Raw genomic sequence first — 26,183 nt, forward strand, 5'->3', positions numbered from 1 at the left:
CGCTTCTCAGGCTAGGCCTGACAACTGTAGGAGACAGCCACGCCACACGCCGTATACTTTCTTCAGCGGCGGCCCACAACACTCCATTGCTGCACATTCTAGGCCCGACTAGCCTGAAAAGCCTGACACCTTCACTGGGACCCTCTTTACACCTCTCTGTCTGCAAAGGCACGCACATGAGCCGAGGACTTTTCAAACGAGATGCCTGCAAAATTTGCATTAACTCCTCCCCTTGACCATAAGTGCAACGACGCCCGCTGATTAGTCGGCCTGCCGTTCCGTCCTCGTCTCCCCAGGCAATTAATCACACTGTCTGCCCAGCTTCTTTCGGAATATTCACAGCATGTCACAGAAACAGCACTTCAAGGTGCATCACAATTGTTTCTCGGGCCACCGGCAAGTAAATAGAAAAGGAAGCTGCATGCTGCAACAGCAGCAGGGTTCTAAAAGGTGTGTGTCATAATCCTCACTTGCCTTTATTATGTCACTGGGTCCACAAGAGGGAGACACACTACGTCAGATTAATAGTTTCATTCATTCGGAGATCCAATTGAATTTGCAAATCACAAGTTGCTCCATTAAAGGAATAATTGGATCAATTCAGTAATCCTTTTGGACAAAGAAAAGGGTCTTCTTATCTGCAAATGCTTGTTTGCTAAAAGAGATAAGAAACAAAACAACAAAAAGACACAATAAATTGACACGAAATAAGACACAGGAGACAAAAATCTGTTCTTATGTTTTTTTGTTGCTGAAAAGAGACATGATTCTATTTTTTGATAACTGGATAAGAGAAGTGCACCGGTCCTGGAAGTACTGCAATACCAGGTCAATGCGTGGAGTGGACAGAGCAAGCTCTTCTTCCATCTCCCTGTTCTAAAAATCCATTTAATATATGGCCCCCAGATAGGGGGCGTATCAGATATTAAACTGATAAGAACAGATACTACACTTGATCTTAGCCAAAAGGCCGAGAAGCGATAACCTGAAAAGGGACCCAGGAAAGCGCCCGCTTCTCAGGCTAGGCCTGACAACTGTAGGAGACAGCCACGCCACACGCCGTATACTTTCTTCAGCGGCGGCCCACAACACTCCATTGCTGCACATTCTAGGCCCGACTAGCCTGAAAAGCCTGACACCTTCACTGGGACCCTCTTTACACCTCTCTGTCTGCAAAGGCACGCACATGAGCCGAGGACTTTTCAAACGAGATGCCTGCAAAATTTGCATTAACTCCTCCCCTTGACCATAAGTGCAACGACGCCCGCTGATTAGTCGGCCTGCCGTTCCGTCCTCGTCTCCCCAGGCAATTAATCACACTGTCTGCCCAGCTTCTTTCGGAATATTCACAGCATGTCACAGAAACAGCACTTCAAGGTGCATCACAATTGTTTCTCGGGCCACCGGCAAGTAAATAGAAAAGGAAGCTGCATGCTGCAACAGCAGCAGGGTTCTAAAAGGTGTGTGTCATAATCCTCACTTGCCTTTATTATGTCACTGGGTCCACAAGAGGGAGACACACTACGTCAGATTAATAGTTTCATTCATTCGGAGATCCAATTGAATTTGCAAATCACAAGTTGCTCCATTAAAGGAATAATTGGATCAATTCAGTAATCCTTTTGGACAAAGAAAAGGGTCTTCTTATCTGCAAATGCTTGTTTGCTAAAAGAGATAAGAAACAAAACAACAAAAAGACACAATAAATTGACACGAAATAAGACACAGGAGACAAAAATCTGTTCTTATGTTTTTTTGTTGCTGAAAAGAGACATGATTCTATTTTTTGATAACTGGATAAGAGAAGTGCACCGGTCCTGGAAGTACTGCAATACCAGGTCAATGCGTGGAGTGGACAGAGCAAGCTCTTCTTCCATCTCCCTGTTCTAAAAATCCATTTAATATATGGCCCCCAGATAGGGGGCGTATCAGATATTAAACTGATAAGAACAGATACTACACTTGATCTTAGCCAAAAGGCCGAGAAGCGATAACCTGAAAAGGGACCCAGGAAAGCGCCCGCTTCTCAGGCTAGGCCTGACAACTGTAGGAGACAGCCACGCCACACGCCGTATACTTTCTTCAGCGGCGGCCCACAACACTCCATTGCTGCACATTCTAGGCCCGACTAGCCTGAAAAGCCTGACACCTTCACTGGGACCCTCTTTACACCTCTCTGTCTGCAAAGGCACGCACATGAGCCGAGGACTTTTCAAACGAGATGCCTGCAAAATTTGCATTAACTCCTCCCCTTGACCATAAGTGCAACGACGCCCGCTGATTAGTCGGCCTGCCGTTCCGTCCTCGTCTCCCCAGGCAATTAATCACACTGTCTGCCCAGCTTCTTTCGGAATATTCACAGCATGTCACAGAAACAGCACTTCAAGGTGCATCACAATTGTTTCTCGGGCCACCGGCAAGTAAATAGAAAAGGAAGCTGCATGCTGCAACAGCAGCAGGGTTCTAAAAGGTGTGTGTCATAATCCTCACTTGCCTTTATTATGTCACTGGGTCCACAAGAGGGAGACACACTACGTCAGATTAATAGTTTCATTCATTCGGAGATCCAATTGAATTTGCAAATCACAAGTTGCTCCATTAAAGGAATAATTGGATCAATTCAGTAATCCTTTTGGACAAAGAAAAGGGTCTTCTTATCTGCAAATGCTTGTTTGCTAAAAGAGATAAGAAACAAAACAACAAAAAGACACAATAAATTGACACGAAATAAGACACAGGAGACAAAAATCTGTTCTTATGTTTTTTTGTTGCTGAAAAGAGACATGATTCTATTTTTTGATAACTGGATAAGAGAAGTGCACCGGTCCTGGAAGTACTGCAATACCAGGTCAATGCGTGGAGTGGACAGAGCAAGCTCTTCTTCCATCTCCCTGTTCTAAAAATCCATTTAATATATGGCCCCCAGATAGGGGGCGTATCAGATATTAAACTGATAAGAACAGATACTACACTTGATCTTAGCCAAAAGGCCGAGAAGCGATAACCTGAAAAGGGACCCAGGAAAGCGCCCGCTTCTCAGGCTAGGCCTGACAACTGTAGGAGACAGCCACGCCACACGCCGTATACTTTCTTCAGCGGCGGCCCACAACACTCCATTGCTGCACATTCTAGGCCCGACTAGCCTGAAAAGCCTGACACCTTCACTGGGACCCTCTTTACACCTCTCTGTCTGCAAAGGCACGCACATGAGCCGAGGACTTTTCAAACGAGATGCCTGCAAAATTTGCATTAACTCCTCCCCTTGACCATAAGTGCAACGACGCCCGCTGATTAGTCGGCCTGCCGTTCCGTCCTCGTCTCCCCAGGCAATTAATCACACTGTCTGCCCAGCTTCTTTCGGAATATTCACAGCATGTCACAGAAACAGCACTTCAAGGTGCATCACAATTGTTTCTCGGGCCACCGGCAAGTAAATAGAAAAGGAAGCTGCATGCTGCAACAGCAGCAGGGTTCTAAAAGGTGTGTGTCATAATCCTCACTTGCCTTTATTATGTCACTGGGTCCACAAGAGGGAGACACACTACGTCAGATTAATAGTTTCATTCATTCGGAGATCCAATTGAATTTGCAAATCACAAGTTGCTCCATTAAAGGAATAATTGGATCAATTCAGTAATCCTTTTGGACAAAGAAAAGGGTCTTCTTATCTGCAAATGCTTGTTTGCTAAAAGAGATAAGAAACAAAACAACAAAAAGACACAATAAATTGACACGAAATAAGACACAGGAGACAAAAATCTGTTCTTATGTTTTTTTGTTGCTGAAAAGAGACATGATTCTATTTTTTGATAACTGGATAAGAGAAGTGCACCGGTCCTGGAAGTACTGCAATACCAGGTCAATGCGTGGAGTGGACAGAGCAAGCTCTTCTTCCATCTCCCTGTTCTAAAAATCCATTTAATATATGGCCCCCAGATAGGGGGCGTATCAGATATTAAACTGATAAGAACAGATTTTTTTTTTTTTTTTTTTTTTTTTTTTTTTTTTTTTTTTTTTTTTTTTTTTTTTTTTTTTATTTAAAGCCTTGAGCTCGTCCCTTGTGCACGAAAAAAATGAGTAAATACCCAAAAAACATGCACAAGAGTTTTCGGTGCGTGGTCCTCCCTCCGGAGAGGAAGGACCCTGGTCCTCGACCCCCAGAACCAAAAAGGTCACTTAGGGGCCGGGGTCGTCTGACTCCCTTCGCCGCAAAGCTAGGGGAGCCTCTTAGCCCCTGGGATCCGCCGAAGCTTCACCCAGTGCTCGGTGTGCCGATTGGGTACGGCCCCAGCCGGGTGGCTGGGCGGGGTTGGACCCTCGTCGCCGCGAAGCTAGGAGGGCCCCATTAGTCCCTGGGATCTGCCGGAGCTTCACCCAGGACTCAAGCCGAGTGGGTACGGCCCCAGCCGGGTGGCTGGGCAGGGTTGGACCCTCGTCGCCGCAAAGCTAGGAGGGCCCCATTAGTCCCTGGGATCTGCCGGAGCTTCACCCAGGACTCAAGCCGAGTGGATACGGCCCCAGCCGGGTGGCTGGGCTAGTATGGGCCCCCTTGGCCTGCCACACTAGGGGACCCATTTTGCCCCTGAGATCCGCCAGAGCTTCACCCTGGGCCGGGTATAAAAATTTTCTTGCCCAGCCAAAAAGGTCCGGGCAAAGAATATAGCATTGCTTAGGAGAAAGAGGTCAGAAGTGCGTGGGTGCCAACAGAATCACGTTGTATCTATATTAAGGTCTCCTGACCCGTGATTTATGGCCCCCCGGGTTTCCAATCCGGATGCACATTTGTCCCAGCCTTTCAAAGCTGCATTCCAGCCCTCTAGTTAAAGAGGCAAGTGCTGATCTGCCACAACTGCACTTGATCTTAGCCAAAAGGCCGAGAAGCGATAACCTGAAAAGGGACCCAGGAAAGCGCCCGCTTCTCAGGCTAGGCCTGACAACTGTAGGAGACAGCCACGCCACACGCCGTATACTTTCTTCAGCGGCGGCCCACAACACTCCATTGCTGCACATTCTAGGCCCGACTAGCCTGAAAAGCCTGACACCTTCACTGGGACCCTCTTTACACCTCTCTGTCTGCAAAGGCACGCACATGAGCCGAGGACTTTTCAAACGAGATGCCTGCAAAATTTGCATTAACTCCTCCCCTTGACCATAAGTGCAACGACGCCCGCTGATTAGTCGGCCTGCCGTTCCGTCCTCGTCTCCCCAGGCAATTAATCACACTGTCTGCCCAGCTTCTTTCGGAATATTCACAGCATGTCACAGAAACAGCACTTCAAGGTGCATCACAATTGTTTCTCGGGCCACCGGCAAGTAAATAGAAAAGGAAGCTGCATGCTGCAACAGCAGCAGGGTTCTAAAAGGTGTGTGTCATAATCCTCACTTGCCTTTATTATGTCACTGGGTCCACAAGAGGGAGACACACTACGTCAGATTAATAGTTTCATTCATTCGGAGATCCAATTGAATTTGCAAATCACAAGTTGCTCCATTAAAGGAATAATTGGATCAATTCAGTAATCCTTTTGGACAAAGAAAAGGGTCTTCTTATCTGCAAATGCTTGTTTGCTAAAAGAGATAAGAAACAAAACAACAAAAAGACACAATAAATTGACACGAAATAAGACACAGGAGACAAAAATCTGTTCTTATGTTTTTTTGTTGCTGAAAAGAGACATGATTCTATTTTTTGATAACTGGATAAGAGAAGTGCACCGGTCCTGGAAGTACTGCAATACCAGGTCAATGCGTGGAGTGGACAGAGCAAGCTCTTCTTCCATCTCCCTGTTCTAAAAATCCATTTAATATATGGCCCCCAGATAGGGGGCGTATCAGATATTAAACTGATAAGAACAGATACTACACTTGATCTTAGCCAAAAGGCCGAGAAGCGATAACCTGAAAAGGGACCCAGGAAAGCGCCCGCTTCTCAGGCTAGGCCTGACAACTGTAGGAGACAGCCACGCCACACGCCGTATACTTTCTTCAGCGGCGGCCCACAACACTCCATTGCTGCACATTCTAGGCCCGACTAGCCTGAAAAGCCTGACACCTTCACTGGGACCCTCTTTACACCTCTCTGTCTGCAAAGGCACGCACATGAGCCGAGGACTTTTCAAACGAGATGCCTGCAAAATTTGCATTAACTCCTCCCCTTGACCATAAGTGCAACGACGCCCGCTGATTAGTCGGCCTGCCGTTCCGTCCTCGTCTCCCCAGGCAATTAATCACACTGTCTGCCCAGCTTCTTTCGGAATATTCACAGCATGTCACAGAAACAGCACTTCAAGGTGCATCACAATTGTTTCTCGGGCCACCGGCAAGTAAATAGAAAAGGAAGCTGCATGCTGCAACAGCAGCAGGGTTCTAAAAGGTGTGTGTCATAATCCTCACTTGCCTTTATTATGTCACTGGGTCCACAAGAGGGAGACACACTACGTCAGATTAATAGTTTCATTCATTCGGAGATCCAATTGAATTTGCAAATCACAAGTTGCTCCATTAAAGGAATAATTGGATCAATTCAGTAATCCTTTTGGACAAAGAAAAGGGTCTTCTTATCTGCAAATGCTTGTTTGCTAAAAGAGATAAGAAACAAAACAACAAAAAGACACAATAAATTGACACGAAATAAGACACAGGAGACAAAAATCTGTTCTTATGTTTTTTTGTTGCTGAAAAGAGACATGATTCTATTTTTTGATAACTGGATAAGAGAAGTGCACCGGTCCTGGAAGTACTGCAATACCAGGTCAATGCGTGGAGTGGACAGAGCAAGCTCTTCTTCCATCTCCCTGTTCTAAAAATCCATTTAATATATGGCCCCCAGATAGGGGGCGTATCAGATATTAAACTGATAAGAACAGATACTACACTTGATCTTAGCCAAAAGGCCGAGAAGCGATAACCTGAAAAGGGACCCAGGAAAGCGCCCGCTTCTCAGGCTAGGCCTGACAACTGTAGGAGACAGCCACGCCACACGCCGTATACTTTCTTCAGCGGCGGCCCACAACACTCCATTGCTGCACATTCTAGGCCCGACTAGCCTGAAAAGCCTGACACCTTCACTGGGACCCTCTTTACACCTCTCTGTCTGCAAAGGCACGCACATGAGCCGAGGACTTTTCAAACGAGATGCCTGCAAAATTTGCATTAACTCCTCCCCTTGACCATAAGTGCAACGACGCCCGCTGATTAGTCGGCCTGCCGTTCCGTCCTCGTCTCCCCAGGCAATTAATCACACTGTCTGCCCAGCTTCTTTCGGAATATTCACAGCATGTCACAGAAACAGCACTTCAAGGTGCATCACAATTGTTTCTCGGGCCACCGGCAAGTAAATAGAAAAGGAAGCTGCATGCTGCAACAGCAGCAGGGTTCTAAAAGGTGTGTGTCATAATCCTCACTTGCCTTTATTATGTCACTGGGTCCACAAGAGGGAGACACACTACGTCAGATTAATAGTTTCATTCATTCGGAGATCCAATTGAATTTGCAAATCACAAGTTGCTCCATTAAAGGAATAATTGGATCAATTCAGTAATCCTTTTGGACAAAGAAAAGGGTCTTCTTATCTGCAAATGCTTGTTTGCTAAAAGAGATAAGAAACAAAACAACAAAAAGACACAATAAATTGACACGAAATAAGACACAGGAGACAAAAATCTGTTCTTATGTTTTTTTGTTGCTGAAAAGAGACATGATTCTATTTTTTGATAACTGGATAAGAGAAGTGCACCGGTCCTGGAAGTACTGCAATACCAGGTCAATGCGTGGAGTGGACAGAGCAAGCTCTTCTTCCATCTCCCTGTTCTAAAAATCCATTTAATATATGGCCCCCAGATAGGGGGCGTATCAGATATTAAACTGATAAGAACAGATACTACACTTGATCTTAGCCAAAAGGCCGAGAAGCGATAACCTGAAAAGGGACCCAGGAAAGCGCCCGCTTCTCAGGCTAGGCCTGACAACTGTAGGAGACAGCCACGCCACACGCCGTATACTTTCTTCAGCGGCGGCCCACAACACTCCATTGCTGCACATTCTAGGCCCGACTAGCCTGAAAAGCCTGACACCTTCACTGGGACCCTCTTTACACCTCTCTGTCTGCAAAGGCACGCACATGAGCCGAGGACTTTTCAAACGAGATGCCTGCAAAATTTGCATTAACTCCTCCCCTTGACCATAAGTGCAACGACGCCCGCTGATTAGTCGGCCTGCCGTTCCGTCCTCGTCTCCCCAGGCAATTAATCACACTGTCTGCCCAGCTTCTTTCGGAATATTCACAGCATGTCACAGAAACAGCACTTCAAGGTGCATCACAATTGTTTCTCGGGCCACCGGCAAGTAAATAGAAAAGGAAGCTGCATGCTGCAACAGCAGCAGGGTTCTAAAAGGTGTGTGTCATAATCCTCACTTGCCTTTATTATGTCACTGGGTCCACAAGAGGGAGACACACTACGTCAGATTAATAGTTTCATTCATTCGGAGATCCAATTGAATTTGCAAATCACAAGTTGCTCCATTAAAGGAATAATTGGATCAATTCAGTAATCCTTTTGGACAAAGAAAAGGGTCTTCTTATCTGCAAATGCTTGTTTGCTAAAAGAGATAAGAAACAAAACAACAAAAAGACACAATAAATTGACACGAAATAAGACACAGGAGACAAAAATCTGTTCTTATGTTTTTTTGTTGCTGAAAAGAGACATGATTCTATTTTTTGATAACTGGATAAGAGAAGTGCACCGGTCCTGGAAGTACTGCAATACCAGGTCAATGCGTGGAGTGGACAGAGCAAGCTCTTCTTCCATCTCCCTGTTCTAAAAATCCATTTAATATATGGCCCCCAGATAGGGGGCGTATCAGATATTAAACTGATAAGAACAGATTTTTTTTTTTTTTTTTTTTTTATTTAAAGCCTTGAGCTCGTCCCTTGTGCACGAAAAAAAATGAGTAAATACCCAAAAAACATGCACAAGAGTTTTCGGTGCGTGGTCCTCCCTCCGGAGAGGAAGGACCCTGGTCCTCGACCCCCAGAACCAAAAAGGTCACTTAGGGGCCGGGGTCGTCTGACTCCCTTCGCCGCAAAGCTAGGGGAGCCTCTTAGCCCCTGGGATCCGCCGAAGCTTCACCCAGTGCTCGGTGTGCCGATTGGGTACGGCCCCAGCCGGGTGGCTGGGCGGGGTTGGACCCTCGTCGCCGCGAAGCTAGGAGGGCCCCATTAGTCCCTGGGATCTGCCGGAGCTTCACCCAGGACTCAAGCCGAGTGGGTACGGCCCCAGCCGGGTGGCTGGGCTAGTATGGGCCCCCTTGGCCTGCCACACTAGGGGACCCATTTTGCCCCTGAGATCCGCCGGAGCTTCACCCTGGGCCAGGTATAAAAATTTTCTTGCCCAGCCAAAAAGGTCAGATACTACACTTGATCTTAGCCAAAAGGCCGAGAAGCGATAACCTGAAAAGGGACCCAGGAAAGCGCCCGCTTCTCAGGCTAGGCCTGACAACTGTAGGAGACAGCCACGCCACACGCCGTATACTTTCTTCAGCGGCGGCCCACAACACTCCATTGCTGCACATTCTAGGCCCGACTAGCCTGAAAAGCCTGACACCTTCACTGGGACCCTCTTTACACCTCTCTGTCTGCAAAGGCACGCACATGAGCCGAGGACTTTTCAAACGAGATGCCTGCAAAATTTGCATTAACTCCTCCCCTTGACCATAAGTGCAACGACGCCCGCTGATTAGTCGGCCTGCCGTTCCGTCCTCGTCTCCCCAGGCAATTAATCACACTGTCTGCCCAGCTTCTTTCGGAATATTCACAGCATGTCACAGAAACAGCACTTCAAGGTGCATCACAATTGTTTCTCGGGCCACCGGCAAGTAAATAGAAAAGGAAGCTGCATGCTGCAACAGCAGCAGGGTTCTAAAAGGTGTGTGTCATAATCCTCACTTGCCTTTATTATGTCACTGGGTCCACAAGAGGGAGACACACTACGTCAGATTAATAGTTTCATTCATTCGGAGATCCAATTGAATTTGCAAATCACAAGTTGCTCCATTAAAGGAATAATTGGATCAATTCAGTAATCCTTTTGGACAAAGAAAAGGGTCTTCTTATCTGCAAATGCTTGTTTGCTAAAAGAGATAAGAAACAAAACAACAAAAAGACACAATAAATTGACACGAAATAAGACACAGGAGACAAAAATCTGTTCTTATGTTTTTTTGTTGCTGAAAAGAGACATGATTCTATTTTTTGATAACTGGATAAGAGAAGTGCACCGGTCCTGGAAGTACTGCAATACCAGGTCAATGCGTGGAGTGGACAGAGCAAGCTCTTCTTCCATCTCCCTGTTCTAAAAATCCATTTAATATATGGCCCCCAGATAGGGGGCGTATCAGATATTAAACTGATAAGAACAGATACTACACTTGATCTTAGCCAAAAGGCCGAGAAGCGATAACCTGAAAAGGGACCCAGGAAAGCGCCCGCTTCTCAGGCTAGGCCTGACAACTGTAGGAGACAGCCACGCCACACGCCGTATACTTTCTTCAGCGGCGGCCCACAACACTCCATTGCTGCACATTCTAGGCCCGACTAGCCTGAAAAGCCTGACACCTTCACTGGGACCCTCTTTACACCTCTCTGTCTGCAAAGGCACGCACATGAGCCGAGGACTTTTCAAACGAGATGCCTGCAAAATTTGCATTAACTCCTCCCCTTGACCATAAGTGCAACGACGCCCGCTGATTAGTCGGCCTGCCGTTCCGTCCTCGTCTCCCCAGGCAATTAATCACACTGTCTGCCCAGCTTCTTTCGGAATATTCACAGCATGTCACAGAAACAGCACTTCAAGGTGCATCACAATTGTTTCTCGGGCCACCGGCAAGTAAATAGAAAAGGAAGCTGCATGCTGCAACAGCAGCAGGGTTCTAAAAGGTGTGTGTCATAATCCTCACTTGCCTTTATTATGTCACTGGGTCCACAAGAGGGAGACACACTACGTCAGATTAATAGTTTCATTCATTCGGAGATCCAATTGAATTTGCAAATCACAAGTTGCTCCATTAAAGGAATAATTGGATCAATTCAGTAATCCTTTTGGACAAAGAAAAGGGTCTTCTTATCTGCAAATGCTTGTTTGCTAAAAGAGATAAGAAACAAAACAACAAAAAGACACAATAAATTGACACGAAATAAGACACAGGAGACAAAAATCTGTTCTTATGTTTTTTTGTTGCTGAAAAGAGACATGATTCTATTTTTTGATAACTGGATAAGAGAAGTGCACCGGTCCTGGAAGTACTGCAATACCAGGTCAATGCGTGGAGTGGACAGAGCAAGCTCTTCTTCCATCTCCCTGTTCTAAAAATCCATTTAATATATGGCCCCCAGATAGGGGGCGTATCAGATATTAAACTGATAAGAACAGATACTACACTTGATCTTAGCCAAAAGGCCGAGAAGCGATAACCTGAAAAGGGACCCAGGAAAGCGCCCGCTTCTCAGGCTAGGCCTGACAACTGTAGGAGACAGCCACGCCACACGCCGTATACTTTCTTCAGCGGCGGCCCACAACACTCCATTGCTGCACATTCTAGGCCCGACTAGCCTGAAAAGCCTGACACCTTCACTGGGACCCTCTTTACACCTCTCTGTCTGCAAAGGCACGCACATGAGCCGAGGACTTTTCAAACGAGATGCCTGCAAAATTTGCATTAACTCCTCCCCTTGACCATAAGTGCAACGACGCCCGCTGATTAGTCGGCCTGCCGTTCCGTCCTCGTCTCCCCAGGCAATTAATCACACTGTCTGCCCAGCTTCTTTCGGAATATTCACAGCATGTCACAGAAACAGCACTTCAAGGTGCATCACAATTGTTTCTCGGGCCACCGGCAAGTAAATAGAAAAGGAAGCTGCATGCTGCAACAGCAGCAGGGTTCTAAAAGGTGTGTGTCATAATCCTCACTTGCCTTTATTATGTCACTGGGTCCACAAGAGGGAGACACACTACGTCAGATTAATAGTTTCATTCATTCGGAGATCCAATTGAATTTGCAAATCACAAGTTGCTCCATTAAAGGAATAATTGGATCAATTCAGTAATCCTTTTGGACAAAGAAAAGGGTCTTCTTATCTGCAAATGCTTGTTTGCTAAAAGAGATAAGAAACAAAACAACAAAAAGACACAATAAATTGACACGAAATAAGACACAGGAGACAAAAATCTGTTCTTATGTTTTTTTGTTGCTGAAAAGAGACATGATTCTATTTTTTGATAACTGGATAAGAGAAGTGCACCGGTCCTGGAAGTACTGCAATACCAGGTCAATGCGTGGAGTGGACAGAGCAAGCTCTTCTTCCATCTCCCTGTTCTAAAAATCCATTTAATATATGGCCCCCAGATAGGGGGCGTATCAGATATTAAACTGATAAGAACAGATACTACACTTGATCTTAGCCAAAAGGCCGAGAAGCGATAACCTGAAAAGGGACCCAGGAAAGCGCCCGCTTCTCAGGCTAGGCCTGACAACTGTAGGAGACAGCCACGCCACACGCCGTATACTTTCTTCAGCGGCGGCCCACAACACTCCATTGCTGCACATTCTAGGCCCGACTAGCCTGAAAAGCCTGACACCTTCACTGGGACCCTCTTTACACCTCTCTGTCTGCAAAGGCACGCACATGAGCCGAGGACTTTTCAAACGAGATGCCTGCAAAATTTGCATTAACTCCTCCCCTTGACCATAAGTGCAACGACGCCCGCTGATTAGTCGGCCTGCCGTTCCGTCCTCGTCTCCCCAGGCAATTAATCACACTGTCTGCCCAGCTTCTTTCGGAATATTCACAGCATGTCACAGAAACAGCACTTCAAGGTGCATCACAATTGTTTCTCGGGCCACCGGCAAGTAAATAGAAAAGGAAGCTGCATGCTGCAACAGCAGCAGGGTTCTAAAAGGTGTGTGTCATAATCCTCACTTGCCTTTATTATGTCACTGGGTCCACAAGAGGGAGACACACTACGTCAGATTAATAGTTTCATTCATTCGGAGATCCAATTGAATTTGCAAATCACAAGTTGCTCCATTAAAGGAATAATTGGATCAATTCAGTAATCCTTTTGGACAAAGAAAAGGGTCTTCTTATCTGCAAATGCTTGTTTGCTAAAAGAGATAAGAAACAAAACAACAAAAAGACACAATAAATTGACACGAAATAAGACACAGGAGACAAAAATCTGTTCTTATGTTTTTTTGTTGCTGAAAAGAGACATGATTCTATTTTTTGATAACTGGATAAGAGAAGTGCACCGGTCCTGGAAGTACTGCAATACCAGGTCAATGCGTGGAGTGGACAGAGCAAGCTCTTCTTCCATCTCCCTGTTCTAAAAATCCATTTAATATATGGCCCCCAGATAGGGGGCGTATCAGATATTAAACTGATAAGAACAGATACTACACTTGATCTTAGCCAAAAGGCCGAGAAGCGATAACCTGAAAAGGGACCCAGGAAAGCGCCCGCTTCTCAGGCTAGGCCTGACAACTGTAGGAGACAGCCACGCCACACGCCGTATACTTTCTTCAGCGGCGGCCCACAACACTCCATTGCTGCACATTCTAGGCCCGACTAGCCTGAAAAGCCTGACACCTTCACTGGGACCCTCTTTACACCTCTCTGTCTGCAAAGGCACGCACATGAGCCGAGGACTTTTCAAACGAGATGCCTGCAAAATTTGCATTAACTCCTCCCCTTGACCATAAGTGCAACGACGCCCGCTGATTAGTCGGCCTGCCGTTCCGTCCTCGTCTCCCCAGGCAATTAATCACACTGTCTGCCCAGCTTCTTTCGGAATATTCACAGCATGTCACAGAAACAGCACTTCAAGGTGCATCACAATTGTTTCTCGGGCCACCGGCAAGTAAATAGAAAAGGAAGCTGCATGCTGCAACAGCAGCAGGGTTCTAAAAGGTGTGTGTCATAATCCTCACTTGCCTTTATTATGTCACTGGGTCCACAAGAGGGAGACACACTACGTCAGATTAATAGTTTCATTCATTCGGAGATCCAATTGAATTTGCAAATCACAAGTTGCTCCATTAAAGGAATAATTGGATCAATTCAGTAATCCTTTTGGACAAAGAAAAGGGTCTTCTTATCTGCAAATGCTTGTTTGCTAAAAGAGATAAGAAACAAAACAACAAAAAGACACAATAAATTGACACGAAATAAGACACAGGAGACAAAAATCTGTTCTTATGTTTTTTTGTTGCTGAAAAGAGACATGATTCTATTTTTTGATAACTGGATAAGAGAAGTGCACCGGTCCTGGAAGTACTGCAATACCAGGTCAATGCGTGGAGTGGACAGAGCAAGCTCTTCTTCCATCTCCCTGTTCTAAAAATCCATTTAATATATGGCCCCCAGATAGGGGGCGTATCAGATATTAAACTGATAAGAACAGATACTACACTTGATCTTAGCCAAAAGGCCGAGAAGCGATAACCTGAAAAGGGACCCAGGAAAGCGCCCGCTTCTCAGGCTAGGCCTGACAACTGTAGGAGACAGCCACGCCACACGCCGTATACTTTCTTCAGCGGCGGCCCACAACACTCCATTGCTGCACATTCTAGGCCCGACTAGCCTGAAAAGCCTGACACCTTCACTGGGACCCTCTTTACACCTCTCTGTCTGCAAAGGCACGCACATGAGCCGAGGACTTTTCAAACGAGATGCCTGCAAAATTTGCATTAACTCCTCCCCTTGACCATAAGTGCAACGACGCCCGCTGATTAGTCGGCCTGCCGTTCCGTCCTCGTCTCCCCAGGCAATTAATCACACTGTCTGCCCAGCTTCTTTCGGAATATTCACAGCATGTCACAGAAACAGCACTTCAAGGTGCATCACAATTGTTTCTCGGGCCACCGGCAAGTAAATAGAAAAGGAAGCTGCATGCTGCAACAGCAGCAGGGTTCTAAAAGGTGTGTGTCATAATCCTCACTTGCCTTTATTATGTCACTGGGTCCACAAGAGGGAGACACACTACGTCAGATTAATAGTTTCATTCATTCGGAGATCCAATTGAATTTGCAAATCACAAGTTGCTCCATTAAAGGAATAATTGGATCAATTCAGTAATCCTTTTGGACAAAGAAAAGGGTCTTCTTATCTGCAAATGCTTGTTTGCTAAAAGAGATAAGAAACAAAACAACAAAAAGACACAATAAATTGACACGAAATAAGACACAGGAGACAAAAATCTGTTCTTATGTTTTTTTGTTGCTGAAAAGAGACATGATTCTATTTTTTGATAACTGGATAAGAGAAGTGCACCGGTCCTGGAAGTACTGCAATACCAGGTCAATGCGTGGAGTGGACAGAGCAAGCTCTTCTTCCATCTCCCTGTTCTAAAAATCCATTTAATATATGGCCCCCAGATAGGGGGCGTATCAGATATTAAACTGATAAGAACAGATACTACACTTGATCTTAGCCAAAAGGCCGAGAAGCGATAACCTGAAAAGGGACCCAGGAAAGCGCCCGCTTCTCAGGCTAGGCCTGACAACTGTAGGAGACAGCCACGCCACACGCCGTATACTTTCTTCAGCGGCGGCCCACAACACTCCATTGCTGCACATTCTAGGCCCGACTAGCCTGAAAAGCCTGACACCTTCACTGGGACCCTCTTTACACCTCTCTGTCTGCAAAGGCACGCACATGAGCCGAGGACTTTTCAAACGAGATGCCTGCAAAATTTGCATTAACTCCTCCCCTTGACCATAAGTGCAACGACGCCCGCTGATTAGTCGGCCTGCCGTTCCGTCCTCGTCTCCCCAGGCAATTAATCACACTGTCTGCCCAGCTTCTTTCGGAATATTCACAGCATGTCACAGAAACAGCACTTCAAGGTGCATCACAATTGTTTCTCGGGCCACCGGCAAGTAAATAGAAAAGGAAGCTGCATGCTGCAACAGCAGCAGGGTTCTAAAAGGTGTGTGTCATAATCCTCACTTGCCTTTATTATGTCACTGGGTCCACAAGAGGGAGACACACTACGTCAGATTAATAGTTTCATTCATTCGGAGATCCAATTGAATTTGCAAATCACAAGTTGCTCCATTAAAGGAATAATTGGATCAATTCAGTAATCCTTTTGGACAAAGAAAAGGGTCTTCTTATCTGCAAATGCTTGTTTGCTAAAAGAGATAAGAAACAAAACAACAAAAAGACACAATAAATTGACACGAAATAAGACACAGGAGACAAAAATCTGTTCTTATGTTTTTTTGTTGCTGAAAAGAGACATGATTCTATTTTTTGATAACTGGATAAGAGAAGTGCACCGGTCCTGGAAGTACTGCAATACCAGGTCAATGCGTGGAGTGGACAGAGCAAGCTCTTCTTCCATCTCCCTGTTCTAAAAATCCATTTAATATATGGCCCCCAGATAGGGGGCGTATCAGATATTAAACTGATAAGAACAGATTTTTTTTTTTTTTTTTTTTTTTTTTTTTTTTTTTTTTTATTTAAAGCCTTGAGCTCGTCCCTTGTGCACGAAAAAAATGAGTAAATACCCAAAAAACATGCACAAGAGTTTTCGGTGCGTGGTCCTCCCAGGAGAGGAAGGACCCTGGTCCTCGACCCCCAGAACCAAAAAGGTCACTTAGGGGCCGGGGTCGTCTGACTCCCTTCGCCGCAAAGCTAGGGGAGCCTCTTAGCCCCTGGGATCCGCCAAAGCTTCACCCAGTGCTCGGTGTGCCGATTGGGTACGGCCCCAGCCGGGTGGCTGGGCGGGGTTGGACCCTCGTCGCCGCGAAGCTAGGAGGGCCCCATTAGTCCCTGGGATCTGCCGGAGCTTCACCCAGGACTCAAGCCGAGTGGGTACGGCCCCAGCCGGGTGGCTGGGCAGGGTTGGACCCTCGTCGCCGCAAAGCTAGGAGGGCCCCATTAGTCCCTGGGATCTGCCGGAGCTTCACCCAGGACTCAAGCCGAGTGGGTACGGCCCCAGCCGGGTGGCTGGGCTAGTATGGGCCCCCTTGGCCTGCCACGCTAGGGGACCCATTTTGCCCCTGAGATCCGCCGGAGCTTCACCCTGGGCCGGGTATAAAAATTTTCTTGCCCAGCCAAAAAGGTCCGGGCAAAGAATATAGCATTGCTTAGGAGAAAGAGGTCAGAAGTGCGTGGGTGCCAACAGAATCACGTTGTATCTATATTAAGGTCTCCTGACCCGTGATTTATGGCCCCCCGGGTTTCCAGTCCGGATGCACATTTGTCCCAGCCTTTCAAAGCTGCATTCCAGCCCTCTAGTTAAAGAGGCAAGTGCTGATCTGCCACAACTGCACTTGATCTTAGCCAAAAGGCCGAGAAGCGATAACCTGAAAAGGGACCCAGGAAAGCGCCCGCTTCTCAGGCTAGGCCTGACAACTGTAGGAGACAGCCACGCCACACGCCGTATACTTTCTTCAGCGGCGGCCCACAACACTCCATTGCTGCACATTCTAGGCCCGACTAGCCTGAAAAGCCTGACACCTTCACTGGGACCCTCTTTACACCTCTCTGTCTGCAAAGGCACGCACATGAGCCGAGGACTTTTCAAACGAGATGCCTGCAAAATTTGCATTAACTCCTCCCCTTGACCATAAGTGCAACGACGCCCGCTGATTAGTCGGCCTGCCGTTCCGTCCTCGTCTCCCCAGGCAATTAATCACACTGTCTGCCCAGCTTCTTTCGGAATATTCACAGCATGTCACAGAAACAGCACTTCAAGGTGCATCACAATTGTTTCTCGGGCCACCGGCAAGTAAATAGAAAAGGAAGCTGCATGCTGCAACAGCAGCAGGGTTCTAAAAGGTGTGTGTCATAATCCTCACTTGCCTTTATTATGTCACTGGGTCCACAAGAGGGAGACACACTACGTCAGATTAATAGTTTCATTCATTCGGAGATCCAATTGAATTTGCAAATCACAAGTTGCTCCATTAAAGGAATAATTGGATCAATTCAGTAATCCTTTTGGACAAAGAAAAGGGTCTTCTTATCTGCAAATGCTTGTTTGCTAAAAGAGATAAGAAACAAAACAACAAAAAGACACAATAAATTGACACGAAATAAGACACAGGAGACAAAAATCTGTTCTTATGTTTTTTTGTTGCTGAAAAGAGACATGATTCTATTTTTTGATAACTGGATAAGAGAAGTGCACCGGTCCTGGAAGTACTGCAATACCAGGTCAATGCGTGGAGTGGACAGAGCAAGCTCTTCTTCCATCTCCCTGTTCTAAAAATCCATTTAATATATGGCCCCCAGATAGGGGGCGTATCAGATATTAAACTGATAAGAACAGATTTTTTTTTTTTTTTTTTTTTTTTTTTTTTTTTTTTTTTTTTTTTTTTTTTTTTTTTTTTTATTTAAAGCCTTGAGCTCGTCCCTTGTGCACGAAAAAAATGAGTAAATACCCAAAAAACATGCACAAGAGTTTTCGGTGCGTGGTCCTCCCTCCGGAGAGGAAGGACCCTGGTCCTCAACCCCCAGAACCAAAAAGGTCACTTAGGGGCCGGGGTCGTCTGACTCCCTTCGCCGCAAAGCTAGGGGAGCCTCTTAGCCCCTGGGATCCGCCGAAGCTTCACCCAGTGCTCGGTGTGCCGATTGGGTACGGCCCCAGCCGGGTGGCTGGGCGGGGTTGGACCCTCGTCGCCGCGAAGCTAGGAGGGCCCCATTAGTCCCTGGGATCTGCCGGAGCTTCACCCAGGACTCAAGCCGAGTGGGTACGGCCCCAGCCGGGTGGCTGGGCAGGGTTGGACCCTCGTCGCCGCAAAGCTAGGAGGGCCCCATTAGTCCCTGGGATCTGCCGGAGCTTCACCCAGGACTCAAGCCGAGTGGGTACGGCCCCAGCCGGGTGGCTGGGCTAGTATGGGCCCCCTTGGCCTGCCACACTAGGGGACCCATTTTGCCCCTGAGATCCGCCGGAGCTTCACCCTGGGCCGGGTATAAAAATTTTCTTGCCCAGCCAAAAAGGTCCGGGCAAAGAATATAGCATTGCTTAGGAGAAAGAGGTCAAAAGTGCGTGGGTGCCAACAGAATCACGTTGTATCTATATTAAGGTCTCTTGACCCGTGATTTATGGCCCCCCGGGTTTCCAGTCCGGATGCACATTTGTCCCAGCCTTTCAAAGCTGCATTCCAGCCCTCTAGTTAAAGAGGCAAGTGCTGATCTGCCACAACTGCACTTGATCTTAGCCAAAAGGCCGAGAAGCGATAACCTGAAAAGGGACCCAGGAAAGCGCCCGCTTCTCAGGCTAGGCCTGACAACTGTAGGAGACAGCCACGCCACACGCCGTATACTTTCTTCAGCGGCGGCCCACAACACTCCATTGCTGCACATTCTAGGCCCGACTAGCCTGAAAAGCCTGACACCTTCACTGGGACCCTCTTTACACCTCTCTGTCTGCAAAGGCACGCACATGAGCCGAGGACTTTTCAAACGAGATGCCTGCAAAATTTGCATTAACTCCTCCCCTTGACCATAAGTGCAACGACGCCCGCTGATTAGTCGGCCTGCCGTTCCGTCCTCGTCTCCCCAGGCAATTAATCACACTGTCTGCCCAGCTTCTTTCGGAATATTCACAGCATGTCACAGAAACAGCACTTCAAGGTGCATCACAATTGTTTCTCGGGCCACCGGCAAGTAAATAGAAAAGGAAGCTGCATGCTGCAACAGCAGCAGGGTTCTAAAAGGTGTGTGTCATAATCCTCACTTGCCTTTATTATGTCACTGGGTCCACAAGAGGGAGACACACTACGTCAGATTAATAGTTTCATTCATTCGGAGATCCAATTGAATTTGCAAATCACAAGTTGCTCCATTAAAGGAATAATTGGATCAATTCAGTAATCCTTTTGGACAAAGAAAAGGGTCTTCTTATCTGCAAATGCTTGTTTGCTAAAAGAGATAAGAAACAAAACAACAAAAAGACACAATAAATTGACACGAAATAAGACACAGGAGACAAAAATCTGTTCTTATGTTTTTTTGTTGCTGAAAAGAGACATGATTCTATTTTTTGATAACTGGATAAGAGAAGTGCACCGGTCCTGGAAGTACTGCAATACCAGGTCAATGCGTGGAGTGGACAGAGCAAGCTCTTCTTCCATCTCCCTGTTCTAAAAATCCATTTAATATATGGCCCCCAGATAGGGGGCGTATCAGATATTAAACTGATAAGAACAGATTTTTTTTTTTTTTTTTATTTAAAGCCTTGAGCTCGTCCCTTGTGCACGAAAAAAATGAGTAAATACCCAAAAAACATGCACAAGAGTTTTCGGTGCGTGGTCCTCCCTCCGGAGAGGAAGGACCCTGGTCCTCAACCCCCAGAACCAAAAAGGTCACTTAGGGGCCGGGGTCGTCTGACTCCCTTCGCCGCAAAGCTAGGGGAGCCTCTTAGCCCCTGGGATCCGCCGAAGCTTCACCCAGTGCTCGGTGTGCCGATTGGGTACGGCCCCAGCCGGGTGGCTGGGCGGGGTTGGACCCTCGTCGCCGCGAAGCTAGGAGGGCCCCATTAGTCCCTGGGATCTGCCGGAGCTTCACCCAGGACTCAAGCCGAGTGGGTACGGCCCCAGCCGGGTGGCTGGGCAGGGTTGGACCCTCGTCGCCGCAAAGCTAGGAGGGCCCCATTAGTCCCTGGGATCTGCCGGAGCTTCACCCAGGACTCAAGCCGAGTGGGTACGGCCCCAGCCGGGTGGCTGGGCTAGTATGGGCCCCCTTGGCCTGCCACACTAGGGGACCCATTTTGCCCCTGAGATCCGCCGGAGCTTCACCCTGGGCCGGGTATAAAAATTTTCTTGCCCAGCCAAAAAGGTCCGGGCAAAGAATATAGCATTGCTTAGGAGAAAGAGGTCAAAAGTGCGTGGGTGCCAACAGAATCACGTTGTATCTATATTAAGGTCTCTTGACCCGTGATTTATGGCCCCCCGGGTTTCCAGTCCGGATGCACATTTGTCCCAGCCTTTCAAAGCTGCATTCCAGCCCTCTAGTTAAAGAGGCAAGTGCTGATCTGCCACAACTGCACTTGATCTTAGCCAAAAGGCCGAGAAGCGATAACCTGAAAAGGGACCCAGGAAAGCGCCCGCTTCTCAGGCTAGGCCTGACAACTGTAGGAGACAGCCACGCCACACGCCGTATACTTTCTTCAGCGGCGGCCCACAACACTCCATTGCTGCACATTCTAGGCCCGACTAGCCTGAAAAGCCTGACACCTTCACTGGGACCCTCTTTACACCTCTCTGTCTGCAAAGGCACGCACATGAGCCGAGGACTTTTCAAACGAGATGCCTGCAAAATTTGCATTAACTCCTCCCCTTGACCATAAGTGCAACGACGCCCGCTGATTAGTCGGCCTGCCGTTCCGTCCTCGTCTCCCCAGGCAATTAATCACACTGTCTGCCCAGCTTCTTTCGGAATATTCACAGCATGTCACAGAAACAGCACTTCAAGGTGCATCACAATTGTTTCTCGGGCCACCGGCAAGTAAATAGAAAAGGAAGCTGCATGCTGCAACAGCAGCAGGGTTCTAAAAGGTGTGTGTCATAATCCTCACTTGCCTTTATTATGTCACTGGGTCCACAAGAGGGAGACACACTACGTCAGATTAATAGTTTCATTCATTCGGAGATCCAATTGAATTTGCAAATCACAAGTTGCTCCATTAAAGGAATAATTGGATCAATTCAGTAATCCTTTTGGACAAAGAAAAGGGTCTTCTTATCTGCAAATGCTTGTTTGCTAAAAGAGATAAGAAACAAAACAACAAAAAGACACAATAAATTGACACGAAATAAGACACAGGAGACAAAAATCTGTTCTTATGTTTTTTTGTTGCTGAAAAGAGACATGATTCTATTTTTTGATAACTGGATAAGAGAAGTGCACCGGTCCTGGAAGTACTGCAATACCAGGTCAATGCGTGGAGTGGACAGAGCAAGCTCTTCTTCCATCTCCCTGTTCTAAAAATCCATTTAATATATGGCCCCCAGATAGGGGGCGTATCAGATATTAAACTGATAAGAACAGATTTTTTTTTTTTTTTTTTATTGAAAGCCTAGGTAGTCTGAAAGACTCCAATCAGTGCTCTCGTGCCCAAGTGTCCGAAAAAATAAGTGAAAACTTAAAAAACGTGCACAAGGGATGCAGAACTGGCCCTCCTCAATAAAGGAAAGGCCCTAGTCCCCGACCCCCGGATCCATAAGGACCCTTAGGGGGCAAGGGTCTTCAGACCCCCCTTCGCTGCGAGGCTAGGGGGGGTCCCTTTGGCCCTGGGATCCACCGAGGCTTCACCCAGGGCTCGACAACTAGCTCACCCCCGGGAGGGTGAGCCAACGATGGGGTTTTCAGGGGGACCGGAACCTGATGGCCACACAGCCCCCCCTAGATCTTCGGGGGTATAGAGCCCATAAGGACCTTATCCGCACCCTAAAATCCGTGAATAAAACATAGAAAAAAGTGGAGTGACAAAACAGGTGAGAAAATAAATAGTGCCGTGTATAACGGCCCCAGCCTTTCGGCCGAGATTTTAAAAATTATTCCTGCCTAGCCAAAAGGCCGGGGCAAGGAAAGGTGTGTGGCTTGAAAGTGGGGTTTGTGCAAAGTGCCGTATCAAGTGAGGGTCCCACGCCCCAGGTGATTATGGCACCCCTGGGTCACCACTCCAGGGGCACTAGCCCAGGCTTTCAAAGCCACCGGCCTTCCGGCCAGACCAAGCTTTCCCATGGTCCTTTCAGGCACAGGCAAACCCTACTCAGACAGGTACTCACTTGATCTTAGCCAAAAGGCCGAGAAGCGATAACCTGAAAAGGGACCCAGGAAAGCGCCCGCTTCTCAGGCTAGGCCTGACAACTGTAGGAGACAGCCACGCCACACGCCGTATACTTTCTTCAGCGGCGGCCCACAACACTCCATTGCTGCACATTCTAGGCCCGACTAGCCTGAAAAGCCTGACACCTTCACTGGGACCCTCTTTACACCTCTCTGTCTGCAAAGGCACGCACATGAGCCGAGGACTTTTCAAACGAGATGCCTGCAAAATTTGCATTAACTCCTCCCCTTGACCATAAGTGCAACGACGCCCGCTGATTAGTCGGCCTGCCGTTCCGTCCTCGTCTCCCCAGGCAATTAATCACACTGTCTGCCCAGCTTCTTTCGGAATATTCACAGCATGTCACAGAAACAGCACTTCAAGGTGCATCACAATTGTTTCTCGGGCCACCGGCAAGTAAATAGAAAAGGAAGCTGCATGCTGCAACAGCAGCAGGGTTCTAAAAGGTGTGTGTCATAATCCTCACTTGCCTTTATTATGTCACTGGGTCCACAAGAGGGAGACACACTACGTCAGATTAATAGTTTCATTCATTCGGAGATCCAATTGAATTTGCAAATCACAAGTTGCTCCATTAAAGGAATAATTGGATCAATTCAGTAATCCTTTTGGACAAAGAAAAGGGTCTTCTTATCTGCAAATGCTTGTTTGCTAAAAGAGATAAGAAACAAAACAACAAAAAGACACAATAAATTGACACGAAATAAGACACAGGAGACAAAAATCTGTTCTTATGTTTTTTTGTTGCTGAAAAGAGACATGATTCTATTTTTTGATAACTGGATAAGAGAAGTGCACCGGTCCTGGAAGTACTGCAATACCAGGTCAATGCGTGGAGTGGACAGAGCAAGCTCTTCTTCCATCTCCCTGTTCTAAAAATCCATTTAATATATGGCCCCCAGATAGGGGGCGTATCAGATATTAAACTGATAAGAACAGATACTACACTTGATCTTAGCCAAAAGGCCGAGAAGCGATAACCTGAAAAGGGACCCAGGAAAGCGCCCGCTTCTCAGGCTAGGCCTGACAACTGTAGGAGACAGCCACGCCACACGCCGTATACTTTCTTCAGCGGCGGCCCACAACACTCCATTGCTGCACATTCTAGGCCCGACTAGCCTGAAAAGCCTGACACCTTCACTGGGACCCTCTTTACACCTCTCTGTCTGCAAAGGCACGCACATGAGCCGAGGACTTTTCAAACGAGATGCCTGCAAAATTTGCATTAACTCCTCCCCTTGACCATAAGTGCAACGACGCCCGCTGATTAGTCGGCCTGCCGTTCCGTCCTCGTCTCCCCAGGCAATTAATCACACTGTCTGCCCAGCTTCTTTCGGAATATTCACAGCATGTCACAGAAACAGCACTTCAAGGTGCATCACAATTGTTTCTCGGGCCACCGGCAAGTAAATAGAAAAGGAAGCTGCATGCTGCAACAGCAGCAGGGTTCTAAAAGGTGTGTGTCATAATCCTCACTTGCCTTTATTATGTCACTGGGTCCACAAGAGGGAGACACACTACGTCAGATTAATAGTTTCATTCATTCGGAGATCCAATTGAATTTGCAAATCACAAGTTGCTCCATTAAAGGAATAATTGGATCAATTCAGTAATCCTTTTGGACAAAGAAAAGGGTCTTCTTATCTGCAAATGCTTGTTTGCTAAAAGAGATAAGAAACAAAACAACAAAAAGACACAATAAATTGACACGAAATAAGACACAGGAGACAAAAATCTGTTCTTATGTTTTTTTGTTGCTGAAAAGAGACATGATTCTATTTTTTGATAACTGGATAAGAGAAGTGCACCGGTCCTGGAAGTACTGCAATACCAGGTCAATGCGTGGAGTGGACAGAGCAAGCTCTTCTTCCATCTCCCTGTTCTAAAAATCCATTTAATATATGGCCCCCAGATAGGGGGCGTATCAGATATTAAACTGATAAGAACAGATACTACACTTGATCTTAGCCAAAAGGCCGAGAAGCGATAACCTGAAAAGGGACCCAGGAAAGCGCCCGCTTCTCAGGCTAGGCCTGACAACTGTAGGAGACAGCCACGCCACACGCCGTATACTTTCTTCAGCGGCGGCCCACAACACTCCATTGCTGCACATTCTAGGCCCGACTAGCCTGAAAAGCCTGACACCTTCACTGGGACCCTCTTTACACCTCTCTGTCTGCAAAGGCACGCACATGAGCCGAGGACTTTTCAAACGAGATGCCTGCAAAATTTGCATTAACTCCTCCCCTTGACCATAAGTGCAACGACGCCCGCTGATTAGTCGGCCTGCCGTTCCGTCCTCGTCTCCCCAGGCAATTAATCACACTGTCTGCCCAGCTTCTTTCGGAATATTCACAGCATGTCACAGAAACAGCACTTCAAGGTGCATCACAATTGTTTCTCGGGCCACCGGCAAGTAAATAGAAAAGGAAGCTGCATGCTGCAACAGCAGCAGGGTTCTAAAAGGTGTGTGTCATAATCCTCACTTGCCTTTATTATGTCACTGGGTCCACAAGAGGGAGACACACTACGTCAGATTAATAGTTTCATTCATTCGGAGATCCAATTGAATTTGCAAATCACAAGTTGCTCCATTAAAGGAATAATTGGATCAATTCAGTAATCCTTTTGGACAAAGAAAAGGGTCTTCTTATCTGCAAATGCTTGTTTGCTAAAAGAGATAAGAAACAAAACAACAAAAAGACACAATAAATTGACACGAAATAAGACACAGGAGACAAAAATCTGTTCTTATGTTTTTTTGTTGCTGAAAAGAGACATGATTCTATTTTTTGATAACTGGATAAGAGAAGTGCACCGGTCCTGGAAGTACTGCAATACCAGGTCAATGCGTGGAGTGGACAGAGCAAGCTCTTCTTCCATCTCCCTGTTCTAAAAATCCATTTAATATATGGCCCCCAGATAGGGGGCGTATCAGATATTAAACTGATAAGAACAGATACTACACTTGATCTTAGCCAAAAGGCCGAGAAGCGATAACCTGAAAAGGGACCCAGGAAAGCGCCCGCTTCTCAGGCTAGGCCTGACAACTGTAGGAGACAGCCACGCCACACGCCGTATACTTTCTTCAGCGGCGGCCCACAACACTCCATTGCTGCACATTCTAGGCCCGACTAGCCTGAAAAGCCTGACACCTTCACTGGGACCCTCTTTACACCTCTCTGTCTGCAAAGGCACGCACATGAGCCGAGGACTTTTCAAACGAGATGCCTGCAAAATTTGCATTAACTCCTCCCCTTGACCATAAGTGCAACGACGCCCGCTGATTAGTCGGCCTGCCGTTCCGTCCTCGTCTCCCCA

General features: G+C 47.0%; 1 protein-coding gene, 16 non-coding genes and 6 pseudogenes across 17 annotated transcripts in view; 1 reads left to right on the plus strand and 22 right to left on the minus strand.

The window, feature by feature from the left end:
- The window catches only part of LOC142095485 (uncharacterized), a 185,296-nt gene that overhangs the window by 118,036 nt on the left and 41,077 nt on the right, over positions 1-26,183 (plus strand). The window lies entirely within an intron of this gene.
- Positions 792-982, minus strand: LOC142095799 (U2 spliceosomal RNA). Its single transcript, XR_012677977.1, has one exon. It is a non-coding gene; the product is annotated as a U2 spliceosomal RNA (small nuclear RNA).
- LOC142095801 (U2 spliceosomal RNA) lies at positions 1,802-1,992 on the minus strand. The gene has a single exon (XR_012677978.1). It is a non-coding gene; the product is annotated as a U2 spliceosomal RNA (small nuclear RNA).
- On the minus strand, positions 2,812-3,002 carry LOC142095802 (U2 spliceosomal RNA). Its single transcript, XR_012677979.1, has one exon. It is a non-coding gene; the product is annotated as a U2 spliceosomal RNA (small nuclear RNA).
- LOC142095931 (U2 spliceosomal RNA) lies at positions 3,822-3,992 on the minus strand (annotated as a pseudogene).
- Positions 5,705-5,895, minus strand: LOC142095803 (U2 spliceosomal RNA). The gene has a single exon (XR_012677980.1). It is a non-coding gene; the product is annotated as a U2 spliceosomal RNA (small nuclear RNA).
- On the minus strand, positions 6,715-6,905 carry LOC142095804 (U2 spliceosomal RNA). Its single transcript, XR_012677981.1, has one exon. It is a non-coding gene; the product is annotated as a U2 spliceosomal RNA (small nuclear RNA).
- On the minus strand, positions 7,725-7,915 carry LOC142095805 (U2 spliceosomal RNA). Its single transcript, XR_012677982.1, has one exon. It is a non-coding gene; the product is annotated as a U2 spliceosomal RNA (small nuclear RNA).
- On the minus strand, positions 8,735-8,950 carry LOC142095890 (U2 spliceosomal RNA; annotated as a pseudogene).
- On the minus strand, positions 9,292-9,448 carry LOC142095970 (U2 spliceosomal RNA; annotated as a pseudogene).
- On the minus strand, positions 10,268-10,458 carry LOC142095807 (U2 spliceosomal RNA). Its single transcript, XR_012677983.1, has one exon. It is a non-coding gene; the product is annotated as a U2 spliceosomal RNA (small nuclear RNA).
- On the minus strand, positions 11,278-11,468 carry LOC142095808 (U2 spliceosomal RNA). The gene has a single exon (XR_012677984.1). It is a non-coding gene; the product is annotated as a U2 spliceosomal RNA (small nuclear RNA).
- Positions 12,288-12,478, minus strand: LOC142095809 (U2 spliceosomal RNA). Its single transcript, XR_012677985.1, has one exon. It is a non-coding gene; the product is annotated as a U2 spliceosomal RNA (small nuclear RNA).
- LOC142095810 (U2 spliceosomal RNA) lies at positions 13,298-13,488 on the minus strand. The gene has a single exon (XR_012677986.1). It is a non-coding gene; the product is annotated as a U2 spliceosomal RNA (small nuclear RNA).
- LOC142095811 (U2 spliceosomal RNA) lies at positions 14,308-14,498 on the minus strand. The gene has a single exon (XR_012677987.1). It is a non-coding gene; the product is annotated as a U2 spliceosomal RNA (small nuclear RNA).
- Positions 15,318-15,508, minus strand: LOC142095813 (U2 spliceosomal RNA). The gene has a single exon (XR_012677989.1). It is a non-coding gene; the product is annotated as a U2 spliceosomal RNA (small nuclear RNA).
- Positions 16,328-16,559, minus strand: LOC142095920 (U2 spliceosomal RNA; annotated as a pseudogene).
- Positions 18,187-18,357, minus strand: LOC142095932 (U2 spliceosomal RNA; annotated as a pseudogene).
- On the minus strand, positions 20,070-20,279 carry LOC142095905 (U2 spliceosomal RNA; annotated as a pseudogene).
- On the minus strand, positions 21,909-22,092 carry LOC142095902 (U2 spliceosomal RNA). The gene has a single exon (XR_012678029.1). It is a non-coding gene; the product is annotated as a U2 spliceosomal RNA (small nuclear RNA).
- Positions 23,650-23,840, minus strand: LOC142095814 (U2 spliceosomal RNA). Its single transcript, XR_012677990.1, has one exon. It is a non-coding gene; the product is annotated as a U2 spliceosomal RNA (small nuclear RNA).
- Positions 24,660-24,850, minus strand: LOC142095815 (U2 spliceosomal RNA). Its single transcript, XR_012677991.1, has one exon. It is a non-coding gene; the product is annotated as a U2 spliceosomal RNA (small nuclear RNA).
- LOC142095816 (U2 spliceosomal RNA) lies at positions 25,670-25,860 on the minus strand. The gene has a single exon (XR_012677992.1). It is a non-coding gene; the product is annotated as a U2 spliceosomal RNA (small nuclear RNA).

Source organism: Mixophyes fleayi, chromosome 6 (assembly GCF_038048845.1).
Source record: "Mixophyes fleayi isolate aMixFle1 chromosome 6, aMixFle1.hap1, whole genome shotgun sequence".
Classification (NCBI taxonomy): domain Eukaryota; kingdom Metazoa; phylum Chordata; class Amphibia; order Anura; family Limnodynastidae; genus Mixophyes; species Mixophyes fleayi.